This window comes from Carcharodon carcharias, chromosome 14, assembly GCF_017639515.1.
Source record: "Carcharodon carcharias isolate sCarCar2 chromosome 14, sCarCar2.pri, whole genome shotgun sequence".
Classification (NCBI taxonomy): domain Eukaryota; kingdom Metazoa; phylum Chordata; class Chondrichthyes; order Lamniformes; family Lamnidae; genus Carcharodon; species Carcharodon carcharias.
The window spans coordinates 79,659,888-79,672,305 of NC_054480.1; the positions used below are offsets into that span (position 1 = coordinate 79,659,888).

At 41.8% G+C, this 12,418-nt stretch overlaps 1 long non-coding RNA gene across 2 annotated transcripts in view; it reads right to left on the bottom strand.

Annotated features, from left to right (window-relative positions):
- Window positions 1-12,043: 12,043 nt before the first annotated feature.
- LOC121286786 overlaps window positions 12,044-12,418 on the bottom strand; it is a 70,297-nt gene continuing 69,922 nt past the window's right edge. For both annotated transcript variants that reach the window (XR_005945054.1, XR_005945055.1), the window contains exon 3: window positions 12,044-12,171. This is a non-coding gene — a long non-coding RNA (uncharacterized LOC121286786). The remainder of the gene's footprint in view (window positions 12,172-12,418) is intronic.

Sequence of the window (12,418 nt, forward strand, 5' to 3'; positions counted from 1 at the left end):
ACTCCTCCACTGTTGTTAAATTATCAGACTGTTTATCCAACATCCAGGACTGGACAAGTTGAAATTTTCTCCAATTGCACAAGATAAGAGCTCACGGTATTGGGGGTAATGTATTAGCATGGATTGAGGATTGGTTAACATACAGAAGACAGAGTCGGGATTAATGGGTCTTTTTCAGGTTGGAAAGATGTAACTAGTGGAGTGCCACAAGGATCAGCTTAGGGCCTCAATTATTTCCTATCTATATTAATGACTTGGAGGAGGGGGCAGAATGTAATTTATCTAAATTTGCTGACAATAAAAAAAAGGTGGGAGAGCATATTGTGATGAGAACTTAAGGAATCTGCAAGATTGAGTGAGTGGGCAAAAACTTGGCAGATAAAATCTAACGTAGGGAAGTGTGAGGTCATACTCTTCGGTAGGAAGAATCAAAAGGCAGATTATTATTTAAATGGAGAGAGACTCCAAAAAAGTGCAGCACAGAGGGATCTGGGTGTTTTTGTGCATGAAACACAAAAAGTTAGCATGCAGGTGCAGCAAGTAATTAAGAAGGCAAATGGAATTTTGGCCTGTATTGCTAGGGGGTTGGTGTTTAAAAATAGGGAAGTCTTGTTACAACTGTACAGGGTGTTGGTGAGGCTGCACCTGGAGCACTGTGTACAGTTTTGGTCCCTGTATTTAAGAAAGGATATAGTGACAATGGAGGCAGTTCAAAAGAGATTCACTAGGCTGATTCCTGGGATGAAGGGGTTGACTTATCAAGAACAGCTAAACTGGTTAGGCCTTTATTCATTAGAGTTTAGAAGAATGAGGGGTGATCTTATTGAAACAAACAAGGTTCTGAGGGAGCTTGACAGGGTAGATGTTGAGAAGATGTTTCCACTCGTAGGGGCATCTTGAACTAGGGGACATAGTTACAGAATAAGGGGACACTCATTTAAAACTGAGATGCGAAGGAATTTCTTCTCTCAGAAGGTAGTGAATGTCTGAAATTCTCTACCCCAGAGAGTTGTAGAGGCTAGATCACTGGAAGTATTTAAAGAGGAGGTGGATAGATTTTTGAAATATTGGGGACTTGAGGGCTATGAGGAACTCGTACAAAAGAGGAGTTGAGGCCTGGGGCTGATCAACCATAATCTTATTGAATGGCGGGGCAGACCCGAGGGACCGAATGGCTTACTCCTGCTTCTATTTCTTATGTTCTTATAAATATTGTTTTCAGTCCCTGCTCCAAAATCGATTGCCTGGCTGGTGGTTCCACCACTTTCCCTGGCAACAATCTAAGATTAAGCCAGTCTATTCTCAACCTGGGCATCACATCTGATCCTGAAATGAACTTCTGATCTCAGATTCATGTCATCACTAAGACTTTGTAAGATCACTCAACTTTGCCTCTGTCTCAGCTCATCTGCTACTGAAACCCTCATCCTCTAGACTCAACTATTCCAGTGCACCCATCTGGTTTACCACATCCTACTCTCTGTATCCCTGAGGTCATCCAAATCTCTGCTGCCTGTGTTTTAACTTGCCCAAAGTCTTGTTCCACTATCACCTCTGTGCTCACCGACCTACAATGGCTCCCGGTAAAACAACATGTAAATATTAAACAAAAACAAAAATAGCTGGAAAAACTCAGCAGGTCTGACAGCATCTGTGGAGAGGAAGACAGAGTTAACGTTTTGAGTCCGTATGACTCTTCATCAGAACTAAAGAAAAATAGAAATGAGATGAAATATAAGCTGTTTGAGGGGGGTAGGACAGGTGGAGCTGGATAGAGGGCCAGTGATAGTTGGAGGCAAAGAAGAGATTGCCAAAGATGTCATAGACAAAAGGACGAAGCGGTGTTGACGGTGGTGATATTAGCTAAAGGATGTGCTAATGGTGACATTAAGGGTAGAAAGCAGGACGAGCGAGTGACAGATGGCCCTAGTGAGGATGGGGTAGGGGGAAGGGATTGAAATAGGCTAAAAGGTGGAGATAAAACAATGGATGGAAATAAATTTTAAAATAATAATAGAAATAGGTGGAAAAAGAAAAATATATTTAAAAAATACATAAATTATTAGAAAAAAAGGGGGATTGGAAAGGGGGTGGGGATAGAGGAATCCTTGTTTTCAAATCTCTCCATGGTCTTGTCCTTCCCTATCTGAAATCTCCCCCAGCCCCACAACCCTCCAAGATACCTGTGCTTCTCTAATTCTGGCCTCTTGTGCAGCCCCAATTATATTTTCTCCACCATTGGTGGCCATGCCCTTCAGTTGCCTTGGCCCCAAGCTCTGGTATTCCCTCCCTACATCTCTTCTACCTCACCTTCCTCCTTTAAAATGCTCCTTAAAACCTCTTTGACCAAGCATTTGGCCACCTAACCTAACATCTCCTTATGTGGCTCAGTGTCATACTTCATCTTATAATGCTCCTATGAAACACCTTGGGATGTTTCATTATGTTAAAGGTACTCTATAAATATAAATAATGTAGTTGTAGAATACTGGGATTATCGGCATAGGAAGGGAGGAGGCTGGATACCTTACAGCCAGATAATCCAATTTTACTGCAAATTTTAGTTAGATTATTGCCAGATAACTGATTCAGTTTTGTAGTAATTGTATATGACTTCTAATGACACAGAATATAAATGTTCCACATATAATCTTCTACCTCCCTTGATCCCTCCACTGCCCATTTTGTCAGGCTGTCCAATGTCCATTATCCAGGTCTTGATGAGCCACAATTTTCTCCAATTAACCACTAGGTAAGATCAAAACTATTGTCTCTGGCACCCACCACAAATCCTGTTCCCTAAAAACCAATTCTATGTTCCAAGGAGCCACCATCCAAGGCTGAACTAGACTGTTCACAATCTTATCATTTTAATTGACCCTAAGCAGAGCTTCTGGCCCCATATACAGGCCACCATAAAGACTGTCTACTTTCACCTCTGTAATATCACCCATTTCTGCTTCTGCCTGTTTATCTGCTGCTGAAATCTCTTGCAGGTTATCTCCTGAATGGACTATTCTAATTTGCTCATGATTCTCCTCATCTTCCACCCTCCATATACCTAAACTTATCCAAAACTCTGCTGTCTATATCCTAACTTGCACCATGTCATGTTCATCCATCGCCTCTGTGCATGCTGATCTATATTGGCTTCTGTCCTGGCCACACTTCAATTTTAAAATTCTCATCTTCATGGTCAAATCTCTCCAAGGCCTCACCCATCCCAAATCTGTAAATTCTTCCAGCTCTACATCCTCCACGAACTCTGCAGTTCTTAACCTCTAGCTCCTGTCACCCCCCCACTTCTTCATCCCATCATTGACTGCTATGCCTACGGCCTTCTAGGCTCTGGAGCTCCCACCTTAAAGCTCTCCATCTCTCTCCTCTTTTAAGAGCCTTCTGATAGCTTAGGTCTTTGGTCAAGCTTTTAGTTAACTCTTTTTCTTTGGCTTGGTGTCAGCTTTTGTCTGATAATTCTATAAAGTGCTATGGGACATTTTTACATTAGAGGTGCTATTTTAATTTTTAGCTGTTGTGCAGTCCAGGTTGCCATTCCCGTACCTCTAACACCAGGAATTTACCTCAGTGTATGGATGATAAATGCAAACCTGCTTTTGGGACAACTCCATCAAGTGGCAGAATCCAGTCCATGTAAACAAGCACATACATGTTGTAGTGCTCAGATCCTCTAATGTATATTGTCTTCATATTTAGTTACCATTATCCACAAAGTTTAACCATCACTTTCTGAGTCATCCTGCTGAAATAACTACCAAGCATTGGGAGTTCTATTGCACACCTCCAATAATATACCTCAGTAATTTTAATTTTCTGTATTCCATGGTCAAATTCATGAGAAATAAAATACTGAAAAGATCCAGTCCAGATCATTTAGCAAAAGACAGGTTAAAATTTGAGGCAAAGAATCTTTTGATCTCAAATTCATGAAGTACCTGTTCTAATTACAGATTTCTTCAGTTGAACTCTTATTATGCCACCCCATATACAAGAAAAGCTTCTGTCAAATTAGCAGACTGTGGCACAGCGCCTGAATGTCATTTCCTGATAAGTGGCAATCACTCTGTGATTAATAGAGCTCCGCTAGCTTGTCTTGTGTGAATGAACTTCCAAAGAATCGGTTCTGAAGGTCTTGCTGGATGTTCAATTAAGACTTTAAATCAGTGTTTAATCCTGAAATGGGTTTATAAAATAGCTATCTACCTGTGCTGATATTGCCCAGTGATCTCCTGTGACAGGCAAAAATGATGTCTGCCTTTTAGAGGATATTGTTTTGACTGCTGAACTTAATAGGACAGTTATGTTTTAAACTGTCTCCTTTAATTCAAAGTAAAATGGAATAAATTGGAGCAGGGGATGTGACCTTCTATAAAATTTGCCTGGAAACAAACCCATGTGATCTGGTTGTCATGATGATAGGGACTCAGATTATTAAAAATTAGGTGCAATTTTTAACTTCTGAACACAATGGCAGAGGCAGATGGTCTTGCTGTGCACAAACTCACAGAGCCAGTCAGACAGAGAGATTTGGGGGAAGAAGACCAAAAATAGGTGCTGTTATTCCAAGCAGAGGAAAAGGACTGTTTTGTGTTAACTACCAGGCAGGGTACTGGTGAGGATGAATTCCCTGTTTGAAGAGACAAGGGTGTGGACCAAGGATCAAGGAGTCAGCAGTCCATTGGATTATGTTCAGAAGATTAAAATAAAGAGACTTTTTAAAAAAGGACACTGGAAGGGGCAGGGAGAAGAGATCCTGTTAAAGATGGGAGGAGCTTGGGGCTTTATATACAAGATTAAATCTCTGCTGAGTTGGTGTAATGTATACATATGGTGTGGGGTTTTTGGTTGTGTTAAGAAGTTAATGGGGAGTACCTTTTCTGTAGTTTAATGTATTAGTTGCTACTAAGGAACATTTAGTTGATGTTGGTCAGTTTGTACAGTGAGTCTTAAAACATTAAATCTTGTGTGATTCTTTGTGTCGGTCACTGGGAAATCCATGCCGCTTTTTAAAAGTTATTCATCTCAATGGGATCGTAACAATATTTGCAATTATTTCCAAACTCCTGTCATGACCTTGCTTTGATCTCTTGCCCTCCTCTCATCTCTTGCTCTCCCACCTCAGGTCTCTTGTGCTGTCCACTCTTGTCTCCTCTCTTGGATCCCCTGCCTTCACCCTCTGACTTCTAGCCGCCCTAATATCTCCTGTTCCCCCTCCCAATCTCCTCACCATCACCCCCTTCTGTCTCCATCCTCATCTCCTGGTTCCCCTTCACATTCCTCCCTGGCCCAATCTCCCGTCTTCCCTCCGTGATCTCATGTCCACCAACTCATCTACTCTCCTATCCTGTCCTCTACCAATCTTCCATCTTCCCTCAACCCCACTCCTGGTCTCCTGCCCTTTCACACCCATCTCCTCTCCTCCCTCTGATTTCTTCTCCTTTCATTCCCTCCGATTGCCTGTGCCCCATCTCTGATTTCCTGCCCCCTTTCAATCTTGTCTCCCCTCCAATCTCCTGACTGTGTCCAGTCTCCTATCCCCTCTGAAACTCATTCCCCCATACTCTGAGTTCCTCCCTCAATCTCCTCTCTCTTTCTTCCTCTGATCCTTTTCCAGGTGAGCAGCAAACTGATATAAAATGGCCGCCAACGGAGGAAATGTGAAATATAAACAAATGCTGGAAATTCTCCGCAGGTCTGGCAGCATCTGTAGAGGGAAACAGAGTTAATGTCTCAGGTCTGTGACCTTTTGTCATAACTTAGTTGGTCATTGGCCTGAAACATTAACTTTGTTTCTCTCTCCACAGATGCTGGCAGGCCTGTTGAGTATTTCCTGCACTTTCTGTCTTTATTTCAGATTTCCAACATCTAAAATATTTTGCTTTTGTAGTAGAGAGAAATTGTTCTTCAGACAGCAGCTACAATGGGGGTACACAGGCATAGTCACAGTGCTGGGCAGGACACTGTTTAGAATTGACACCTAGATGCTGTGCCAGTAGTTACCGCACTATTAAAATATACTTTCCCACAGGATTGGGTATTATGCCAGAGAGAATAAAATCACTTAAAAGGGTATTTGATAAGTATTTGAAGAAGAAGAACATAAAAAGCTGCGTAGATAGAGCAAAATAATGAGTTAAGAGACCTGTAAAACAAAAACAGAATTACCTGGAAAAACTCAGCAGGTCTGGCAGCATCGGTGGAGAAGAACAAAGTTCACGTTTTGAGTCCTCCCAGTTGGTGGTGTTCCCTCAAGTTGCATTTGACTCCCATCTGACTCCCAGAACTGGTTCTGTTGAAGTGTCATGAGGACTCGAAATGTCAACTTTGTTCTTCTCCGCCGATGCTGCCAGACCTGCTGAGTTTTTCCAGGTAATTCTGTTTTTGTTTTGGATTTCCAGCATCCGCAGTTTTTTGTTTTTATAGATAAGAGAGCTATTGTTGAAGAGCTGACAAATGGGCCTCCTTCTGTGCTCTCAGTTCCAAGATCTCCCATTGCTGGTCCATTATTTTATTACAACCGGTTACTCTGGGTTTGGTCCTCTTTCAACACACTGGAATTAGCTAAAGGTTAATGCAATGCTTTAAAGTGATGTGGACAGTAATCATAGACCATGGGCAGCTGTTCCCTACTCTTCCTGTATAAACTGTAAATTTGTGTTGATTTCTGAACCTCTGGACAGTGGTATGCAAAAAGCAGCTAAGATAAAAGCAAAATACTGCGGATGCTGAAAATCTAGAACAAAAACAAAAATACCTGGAAAAACTCAGCAGGTCTGACAGCATCTGCAGAGATGGATACAGGAAACGTCAACTGTATCCCTCTCCACAGGTGCAGTCAGACCTGCTGAGTTTGTCCAGGTGTTTTTGTTTTTGTGCAAAAAGCAGCTGGTCTATTGAGCCAGTCCTATCCTGGCATGGGGTAACTTCTATAAACCAATATCCTCATCCTGCCATGCAACCTTCTGGAAAAAGGCAAGCAAGAGAAAAAGAAAAATCTTTAGGTCAATTTAGGGAAAAACTCTGGAAAATCCATCTGACTCCCAAATGCAACTTGAGGGAACACCACCAACTGGGAGTTACAGCCCCCAAAGACCCATCTACCATTTATGCCGAGATGGGTGTTTAAAAATACTTGTTGAGAATCCACATTCACTGCATGAACCAGCCATTTATTCCAGAGATTGATAACTTTGTGAAAAGTAGAGTCATGTTTGTGTAAGGGTGATTTGCCCACTCTATCCCATGACCAGTAGAACAGGATTGTGTTATTTCAGTGAACTATAATTAACAAGAATATTCCTTCTGTGTAGCTTCTGTCTAACCTGAAAGGAGTGAACACTCTCTGTCATGAGCTCATAAGTGGTTTGGGATGTGCACAGTGGTTCTGTTCTGCTCATTGGACAACTCTCTGGCAAAAGAAAACAAAACTCGTTCATCCAGATGAAGTCTATAGTTTCCTGTTGGCCATATTAGAACATAAGTATTTCAACCATCCTCTCAGTCTCTGAATTACCCCCTCTCTCAGCTCTCATCTTAGTTTTTCAGCCTCACCTTTCTAGGTACAGGAATTGAATTCCATTGAGTGGGAGAAATGCTGAAACAGAGAATAGCAGCCTCCAGTGTCCAGTCCCACAGGCAGCTCCAACATTACTCAAGACGTTGGCAGGAAGAAGAGAGGAGCTGAATATTACTTAAATGGAGAAAGCTGCAGCACAGAGGGATTTTGCGGTCCTTGTGCATGAATCACAAAAAGCTAACACGCAAGTTCAATGGGTAATAGGTAAGGCAAATGGAATGTTGGGCTTTATTTCAAAGGGAATAGAGTATAAAAATAGGGAAGTCTTGCTAAAACTATACAAGGCACTAGTTAGACCACACCTAGAATACTGTGAACAGTTTTGGTCCCCTTATCTAAGGAAAGACATACTGGTATTGGAGGCAGTCCAGATAAGGTTCACTAGGTTGATCCTGGGTGTGGAGGGATTTTCTTATGAGGAGAGGTTGAGTAGGTTGGGCCTGTACTCATTGGAGTTTAGAAGAATGAGAAACATAATTGAGAAACTTATTGAAACATAAAAGATTCTTAGAGGGCTTGACAGGGTGGATGCTGAGAGGTTGTTTCCCTTTGTGGGAGTGTCTAGGACCAGAGGGCATAATCTCAGAGTAAGGGGTCCCCCATTTAAAACAGAGATGAGGAGGAATTTCTTCTCTGAGGGTAGTGAATCTGTGGAATTCTTTACTGCAGAGGGCTGAAGAGGCTGGATATTAAATATATTCAAAGCTGAGATAAGCAGATTTTTAATCAGTAAGGAAATCAAGGGTTATGGGGAAAAGGCAGGAAAGTGAAGTTGTGGATTATCAGATCAGCCATGGTCTCATTGAATGGCAGAACAGACTCAATGGGCCAAATGGCCTACTCCTGCTCCTATGTCTTATAGTCTTATTATTTTCTTCCATATTTACTGACGTATGTTTGTTCTTGCATTCAATGCTCCTTAAAGGTTGGTTGGTTTCTCTGCTGGTTTTTTTCCATGTTATAAGGGGTCCCCACAATGTTGATTGATCATCCCTTCATATCAACCATCATTTTGGATTTGGCAGGCGGTGTTACAGCCGGATGCCCTTCCTGCTATTAACCGTCCCCATTTATCCAGGCTGGGGACTGGCACCAATACACACTGGCTTGCCTGCACCAGTGGCTAGGTTATTCAGTGCACTTTAACAAGCTGCAAATTTGAGTAACTACAGTTGTTTCTGCTCAAAATAAACAGAGTTTAGATGTTGCAATTGGAAACTTCGAAATTTGACATTAATGCAAATGAATAATTATTACTTTTTGTCCAATAGAAGAGATTGCCTGTTTTAAATATGGATGTTTGAAGTGGCAGGGACTGTACCTCCTAGCATTTAATCAAGCTTTATGCTTATGTAATTTAGTTACATCCTTTGCGTCTCCCTGACCTTTCCTATCTATGTGGACTGAATCCAGTACTTTCATTTCTTTAAAGGCCTCAATCATATCTAATCAAAGTTTACACTGTTCCAAAAAGTCCTAGCTGTCTTGGCTTGTTTTGGTAACTGAGGGACCTTAAATTAGATATTCAATCTAATGGCTGCCTCTGAACATTTTCAGAGCCTCAGTATCCCCATTATGTGAGACAGCCAAACATGAACACAGTATTCCAGACGTGGCCTGATCAAGGCATTCTACAAAGAGAGGTATGAATCTCTCAGCTCAGCTGGAAACGCAATTACAATAGGTTTTTGTGGCAAGAGCAAGGCCATGTCCTTAGGGAACTGAATTGACTGATCCTTTGTCCCTTTCACCCTCAGATGAAAGGTGCTGGGGACATGGTTCAGTAGGGCCGGGATGTGAGCTAAAAACTGGAAGGAGCAGGTAGCCATGGTGAAAAAAACTGGGCATATGTGAGTGAATCTCCCTCTCCATTGTGGGTAAAAACCTGGTCAATGGGTGCTAGGCACTTTCAGTGTTGCTGCTGTGGCCATACTCCACTATTGGGCCACAATGGTCACCCGAGTCATCTTCTGCTTTGTCTGATGATTGAAAATGGACCATACCACAGGGACATGTTGTACAAACCTCTAGACAAAGGGGAAAAAACATACCCAACATTGGCCTCATCCTGATGGCCACCTTTATATGTGGCTGCATCAATCTGTGCACGGACCTTTGATACGCAAACACCAAGTGTGCTGAGGTTCTGTCCATGGTGTTGCAAAGGATGGATCTGGTCATGTTGCCGCAGAATGCTCCAAGCAGCTAGCAGGTGCCATACCACCTGTCCCTTGTGGGGGAGTTTATGCAGAAAAACACCTTTGACCACAAGTTCATCAGGCAGTGGTAGACACATAACGTCCTCAAGGCCCTGTGGAAAAGGAGATGGTGGATCCTGTCAGATTGTTCCCTGAGCAGACTGTCAAAGTCATTTGTCAGAATACATTATCACCAGAACTTTCCAACAAGCACCAAGACATAGCTTGGCTGGTGGTGAGAAAGGCCCTCCCCGTCAGATCCTTCCTACACGCCCAGAGTCTCACATCGTCCACACGTTGCCCTTGAGATGGCTGCAGTGACGAAGAGACCGCTGTTCATCTCCTTCTGGAATGTGCCTTTAGAAAGCAGATCTTGAAAAAGATGCAGTGGTTTTTGTTGAAGTTCATCCTGAACAGCTCCGTGATGCTGGTTTCTGTGCTTTATGAGGCATTCCCAGGAACGCAAATCAAAATAAACATCAACTGCAGCTGGAGGACCATCAACTTGGTGAAAGAAACTCTTTGGCCTGAAACTTTCCAAGGAAAGAGCTGTCGACAACCGGGTGTTGCAGACTGACACATTCCAGTGTCCAGGATTACATGCTGAGGGATGCATTAAAGCTTGGTGCAGCCACCACAAAAGCCCTTCAGCCACAGTACACTGAGAGGCTGGGAATTGTGCAAAACCCTTCAGGCTTATGTTTGACATGTAAAGAACATTGTAAATATTGACTGTAATTGTAAATGTAGTAACATATTGTATTAGATGAAACTGATTTGTTTTGAATGGTCCTGTAATGTACTTTTATAAATTAAGTATATTTTTGGGGGAAAATGGAATGTTACTGTTGGAGATTTACACAAGTGGGTTTTTTTCAGTCACTGCTCAGTTAACAGTGGTTTAATTATTGATAAGTGACCTCTGCCCATTGACAGTTTCAGGATTTGCATTAGAAATATTCAGCATATTTTGCATAATCAATACATAAAGGGGAGCTACAGCAGCCAATCTGATGCAGAGTAGTAATGATTAGACTAAGCTAACTTGAAGGTATGAGCTTGTAGACTAGACTTGCTTGGCATTCAGAGTCAGACTGGGGCCAGAGAGCAGGTTGGTTCAGCAGAATGGTTTGGAAATGTTGTTTGTTTTAACTCTGAAAAGAGGCATTGGCAAATATTCTGAAGAAGTCCTATTCAACTCGAAACATTAACTCTGTTTCTCTCTCCACAGACCTGCTGAATATTTCCAGTTCTTTCTGATTTTTATCAGCAAAAATTCCACATTCAGACTTTGAGTGGTGCAGTTTGCCCATTGCAGCTCGTCTTCAAACTCAGACTTTCCACTGATTTTGTCGATCCTTACTGCTCTTATTACACTACTCACCTTGTATTCATAGTGAAACTTCTGAGGAAGAAACATTACACTAACATGCACCTTCCCTCACCCATGGTCCCAGCAGCCATGTATCTCTCCTTATTACTCTCAATCCTAGATATAATCATTTTCAGTTCAAGATGCCAACAACAAGTTGTCAAATCATACTATTCCATCCAGTGTAACATACCTGCCTTTGTAAAATTCTCCACACCCCTCGAATTCAATCCCTGGCCTATTTCCAGCTCACAGCATTGTTTCAATGATATCAAGATCAACGTTCTCACAGCTGCTGCAATTCTTTCTGAACACTCCTTGTAGAAAACTTTAAAGTTTTCTTGACCTAATCATTGTTTACTCTTGATCGTTTAAAATAGGAAGACTTAATTTAATTCAAATCAATTAATTATTGTAGTCATGCTTTGCACGAACGTAAAGTCCCTTTCGTCAAAGAAAATTCATCAATTATCTTTGGTCAAATCTTTTAAACAGCAGGTATATACTAACTGCTCACTGAATCCAGTTATTCTGTTTGTACACCTATGATGAACTTTATGTGTGTCAGTTCTGTTTTTACTGGAAGGCCTCTGTATATGTATCTGTGTGCATGATTGAGTTTCTGTGTATGTACATCTGTGTACTGAGTCTGTGGGTCCACTTGTCCCCTTCATAGAACATTATGTACACTTAACCCGGCCACAGTTCCTGCATCATAGGTAAAACCACAAAATGCTGGACCTCCACTACAAGGTGAACAAAGCCAAGTAAAGCTAATTTTTCAGGTGTGGCTCTTCATTAAACTGGGTCACAACCAGTGTTAGCTAACCTTTCTCCTTCAGGGGTTGCTGGGCCTGCTGTGTGCTTGCAGCATTTTCTGTTTTTATTTCACACTTCCAAACATACATAGTTTTTTCACTTCACATAAAAGGCTTTTGTTTATAAGAAGTTGCCATCAGCTGGTGGTCCCCAAAACACGAACAGTTCTTACCGTCAGTGCTCTGCTTCTGAAAGAGTGAGATACAGAAAATTCAGCTCCATGTAAACTGTGATTTGGTATGCATTATAATATTTCTCTGACCAGATACTCCCTGTGCATCAATTGAGTGCAAACCTTTTCTGTTCATGAACATCACAGGGTCAATGAAATGCTTGATGTCTGCATGAAAAACAATTTATGATTGAGGAAAACCAGGCGCCCAGTGAAAGTTCAGTGTCCCATCTGTCACTTTCTTGAGACAGAAGTGAACTGCA